The sequence below is a fragment of the Corapipo altera genome, unplaced genomic scaffold (assembly GCF_003945725.1).
Source record: "Corapipo altera isolate COAL_440 unplaced genomic scaffold, ASM394572v1 60972, whole genome shotgun sequence".
NCBI lineage: Eukaryota > Metazoa > Chordata > Aves > Passeriformes > Pipridae > Corapipo > Corapipo altera.
The window spans coordinates 910,634-916,633 of NW_020885013.1; positions in this window are offsets into that span (position 1 = coordinate 910,634).

Here is a 6,000-nt window from a genome sequence, read left to right on the forward strand (position 1 = left end):
GGTATAGAATAACCTCTGGGTCCTAATCATGCCCCCTCCTGGCTACTGTTAAAATTAACCCTGTCCTGGTTCAAACCAGGACAGATTTATGGGTGGTATGTTGTACTGTGGTATTTTTAATAAACTGAAGATCAGTCAACTATCTCAGTAAAATACTTTTATGTTAACTGCACCAAAGATATGAACCTTATGTGTAAATTCTAGTATTTAGAAATAAAAACAATATTTTTGGTTTCACCCTTAAGCATGCACATGAATTTGATTTCAAATACCAAAGTAAATAAGTGTGTGCTCTATGTGAGTCAACCTGAATGATTTTTGCAACATTTAGTCCTAAGTCAGTCCTTTAACTAAGGTTATTAATACTCCTAATATTTAGCTGTCAAGACATCACCTTTTTTAGGAAGTGTCATGGTTTGAGAGCTCCAAAATCTAATTCCCTAATCCAAGCCCCCTCCCACATCTCAACCCAGTGTGAGAGATGGTTTTTTCCAGACACCACACTAGACTCAAAATGGGGGAAAGGGAATATATTACAATGACTGTACAAATAAATACTACAATACATTATATACAATCTTAATTATCTCTACCATGACATAAGTATTTACAATGGATCAAATCTCTTCTCCCCTCCAAATAAAAGTCCAGGAGGGAAGAAGGAAAGATCCTTCTTCAGAGTAGCAATGTCTCTAAGGCAGCAGGTTCTCTTCTTCTACGCAGCAGCTGGATCTCTGCCAGTACACACTAGGGGGTATCCAAGCCCCCTCGACCACTCGTTTCAAGTGAGGGTCTTCTTCCGTAGGCTATGTTCACCAGGACAAGGGTCACTTCACTACGTCATATCACGAAGCTCAAGGGTTTTCGTGACGGTCCTTATCTTCAGGGGATTCAAACCCCTTTGCAGAGCTCCTGTGCTCTGCCTCAAGCAGCAGGGGGGCCAAGGTCACCCCCCTCCGCATTCTTTCTCTGAGTTTTTTAGCTCCTCTCTGCAGTGCTACTGCAGTTTTAGGACTTCCATTCAGTAGGAGTCCATCCTTTCCAACTTAAGAGGGGTCTCAAAAGGGTTTTGGGGGGGTCTGGTTCAGTTCTTACCCCCCAAAACTCTGTCTCTCTGCTGCTGGCGCTCTCTCGGCTCTCTCAGACAACTCTGTCTTCCTTGTTCAGCTGCATGCTGTTCCTGTTGCTTCTCCAGTTCAGTTCTTATCTGTTGGCTTTTAACCATAGCCTCTGTTCACTGCTGTCTCTGTCACTGCTTTTCAGTATCTCTTGTTGCTGCTCACAGTGGAGAAACACCTCCCGGCTTATAGTTACAGACACATAGTCCAGTTTAACGCTGTTCCAAGTCTCTGCACCCCCCCCCCAACCGGGACTAGGGACCAGAACCCCCCCAGGGGGGGCTCTTGCCTCTCTGCTTGTGGCTTCACAACATGACTACTTTCTCTACAACAACCTACAACTACCTTCTCTTCCGTTCTGGTTGTGATATGTTTATATTTTGCAGAAGCGTTCATTGGTTAAAACCTCAAAACTTCAAGGGTCACCACCCCCTGGGGTTTTACCATTTTATAACTGCAGGGGGAAAAACTGTTTCCCCCCACTACAGGAAGTTATTCAAATGTATATCTGTATCTACTTACTGAAGTGGTACACGATCACAGCAAAACTCGCTGCATTCATACTTTACAGAGCCTTTTTAAAAATTATTTCCTTTAAAAACTTTCATCCTACTTCTGAGTAATTTAATATCTCCTCTCCTTTAAAAGATTGTCCTTTTTGTATGAAATGAGCATAGTTTTTAAATTAAACATGCCATTATACTCTATGACTAAAGAAATCAGCATGCAACATACCTGTTATAAGCTGAGAGCAGTGGTTGGTTGCTCATCTTAGTTCCTGTTCTGTTATTCCCATCTTTCAGACAGGAGGAGCTCTCCCTCCTCTGACCACATACCTAGGGTAGATGCCTCAAAGGCAGGAATGAATTCAAGACCAAAACATCCCCAGGCACCTGGGCAATGCTGTTATCTCCATCCCCCAAACAGAGCACCTGGTCCCTGGGCAGGCAGTCGGCAGTGCCTGAGGAAACCTCACCCCAGGGAGAGTGCAGCAGGGACAGGGACCCCATGACAAGGTCTGATTTTCAGGATTAGTTTTTACAATTTATAGAAAGCCACTCATCAAATCAATGGAATGATCAGGACTTGTGCCTGGGTCTCCCAGTCCCAAAAAAAATCTTATCTTCAAGCACATCCCATCTGTATTTCCTCACACATGTTCCTAAGTCTAAACAACATTCTCACATTAATAACCCTGTCCTGCCTACATGTTACACCTTTTAATACCAACAGGTATTTGTCACTTTCTTCTTGCCTAAGGGTTGAGCTGTAAAAATCCTATTTTAGACCTTTCAAGCAGGAGGTAAACTCTATATGTAGGTTGCTGTCAAATTGTCACAGCGGGTGCATGCAAAGCGAATATTGTTACCTTTGTAGATACCAAATTCATCACCAAAGTCATCCTCCTCAGTGTGAAACTGGCACTTCAGCCCAGGACCACACTTGATACCATCCACACCAGACAGCATGATCACTCTGACACTGTTGACAGGACAGCTCTGCCTCACTGAAACAGCTCGTGTGGCAAGAAGAAAAATCACACTGAATTGTCTCACTGCTGAAAGAATAATTTTTGAAAGAATAAATCTTTACCTTCCCCTTCAAGAGGATGTGGACAGTGAAGGAACAAAGTGAGATCATACCATTTAACAGCCAAGTTCAGATGTTTCAGTAGTGTTTTTCCTGCCTGCATCAAAAATAGTACTTCTCAATTGGTATTTAGGTGGAGATGAATTTTAAACATGTCACTCAAAGATTATCGCTAGAACTAGAAACAGGACAGACAGAAACCAGGATTTTGTGAGATCTTCTGAAGAAAGTTCAGGAGAATGATCAATGAGTTGCCCTGACCTCACAACCAAAGCACTGTCAGCACAGCCTTAACATGGATCTAGGGGAGGCGTTTCTCCTCCCCTTTACACCACTTCTATCCTGATCAAACTCTACGAATGCCCTGATGCTGGTCTTGAATGAAATGAATGTAAATAAACAGAAAATAAGTTTCAGTTTCCCCTGTCCCCCTCTTAGACTTTATTTACACTGCCATAGCCTTGATAAGAAACAGCAAACAGTTAAAGAGTTCAGTGAAACAAGAAACAGATGAGCCACCAGAGAGATGGAAATTCTGCTCTAAAGAAAGATTTACAGGAAAGGTAAAAAGGAATAAAGCTAGTCATAAATAAACATTTGAATACCATAAGTTGCTGCCACTGCAGCTAGTCGGAACCAAATCAATATAAATATGTATGTGACCAGTTTGCCATTTGGGAATCCTGTGTCTCAGTTGGGCTGAGGACACTGCCAATAGGCAGCCAAATAAAATGAAGGGCTATGCTGGAAATAAAGGAGAGCAAAAAAACCATTTTCTTCATGAATGCAAATGTGAATGGATAGATCCAAATCAAAATGTTTAATTCTTCTCTTTTCTGAACAGGATGAGAAAAGCAACATATTGTATGTGTCATTTGAGTAGGTTCGTTCAGCATTGTTCTCATACTGAATCCAAAACACAGCATTGTGCCAGCTACTGAGAATCATAAAATCATAGAATGGTTTGAGTTGGAAGGGATCCTAAAGATCATCTACTTCCAAGTTCCCTGCCACGGGCAGGGAACCTTCCATTAGACTGGGTTGCTCTAAGCCCCTTCCAGCCTGGTTTTGAACACCTCTAGGGATGTAGAGTCCACAGTTTCTCTGGCAAACCTGTGCCAATGCCTCACCACCCTTACAGTAAAGAATTTCTTCCTATTATCTAATCTAAACCTACCCTCTTTCAACTTAAACCCATTTCCCCTTGTCCTGTCACTACATGTCTTTATGAAGAGTGCCTCTCCAGCCTTCTTGGTGGCCCCCTTTGGGCACTGAAAAGTCTCCCTAGAGTCTTCTCATCTCCAGGCTGAACGATCCAAACTCTCTCAGCCTGTCTTCATAAGAGAGGTGTTCCAGCCCTCTGATCAACTTAGTGGTCCTCCTCTGGACTCATTCCAACAGGTCCACATCTTTCTTGTGTTGGGGGTCCCAGAGCTGGATGCAGTACTCTGGGGGGGTCTCAAAAGAGCAGAGTAGAGGGAGAATCCCCTCCCTTGACCTGCTGACCACGCTCCTTTTGATGCAGCCCAGGACATGGTTGGCTTTCTGGGCTGCAAGCACACATTGCCGAGTCATGTTGAGTTTTTTGTCCACCAACACCCCCAAGTCCTTCTCCCCAGGGTTGCTCTCAATCCATTCTCCACCCAGCCTGTATTTGTGCTTGGGATTGCCCCAACCCAGGTGCAGGGCCTTGCATTTGGCCTTGTTGAACTTCATGAGGTTTGCCCAGGCCCACCCTCAAGCCTGTCCAGGTCCCTCTGGATAGCATTCCTACCCTCCAGTGTGTAGACCACATCACACAGTTTGGTGTTGTTGGTAAACTTGCTGAGGGTGCACTCAATCCCATTGCCCATGTCGCTGACAAAGATGTTAAAAAGTGACGGCCCCAAAATCAACCCCCGAGGAACGCCACTCCTCACTGGTCTCCACTTGGACATTGAACCATTGACTGCAACTCTTTGAGTGTGACCATTCAGCCAATTCCTTGCCCACCGTGTGGTCCATCCATCAAATCCATGTCTCTCCAGTTCAGAGACAAGGATGTCGTGCAGGACAGTGTCAAATGCTTTTCACAATTCCAGGTAGATGCAGTCAGTTGTTCTTCCCTTATTCAACACTGCTGTAACCCCATTGTAGAAGACCACCAAACTTGTCAGGCATGATTTGCCTTTAGTGAAGCCATGTTGGTTCTCACCAATCATCTCATTATTTCCCATGTGCCTTAGCACAGTTTCCAGGAGGATCTGCTCCATGATTTTGCCAGGCACTGAGGTGAAACTGACTGGCCTGTAGTTCCCTGGTGTGATACCCCACCCTCAAGGGGAAGGGAGCACCCAAGATTGGTAAATGCTCGTGCTTGAAAGGAATGACAAAACTCAGAGGGTCTGCAAAAACTCACAAACTTTCATTAGTAAATTACACACTTGTCATGGAAATTAGTATGTTAATCCCTGACCTACTATATAAGCACATGGCAGTGGGTTTTGGATAAAGGGGTAACATGAAAAGGAAGAGAGAAAGAAAGAGATGAGAGAGAGAGTGTCCTAGTTACAGGGATAGGAGGAGTAGTTTAGTAGTGTAGAAGTCACCAAAATGTGTATTCTACACCCTCTATGTCATGTTTGGTGGACTGTATCTTTAAGACTCATGGTCAGAAACAGAAGGTTCACCATATTTCCTGCCACGTGGGCAGGAGAGGGTGTACAGAACCGGGGGTCAGGACTGCATGGCCACTCGACACTGGGAGAGAGAGTCACCACAACCACACTACCACCGCTGCAGCAGCCACAACCACAACCATCACTGCTGGAACCACCACAATCATAACCACTGCAGCAGCTGCTGATGCCTTCCACATTGCTACTGCTGATGCCTTCCATGCTACTGCTGTCGCTGCCATTCACAGATTCCACTGCGCGACCAAAAACAAAACCCTCGTTACTGCTCTGCAAACCTCACTCACACGGTACTGCCACTACAGCGTATGTGGTTTCTCTGTTGGAGGACTCTGATGAGGATCCAGAATTTACAGATACGAAAAAAGATTCAAACTTATATTCCCCTGACGGTGGATGAAGGGCGGAAGCAAAATGCGTGGGGGATGCGGTAATTTTAAAAACTTTTTCAGTTCTGGTTTCGCCTGACCAGAATCCACTCTGGGAGGGTTTCTCGTACGCCCTTATTAAAGATGTTAGGCGAACGGTAACAGACCATGATTGGGGGCCCTGTACCAAGTGTTTACTCTTCACGATTTTAAGATACTGTTTTGCTTACATGCTTCTGGGCTGATACC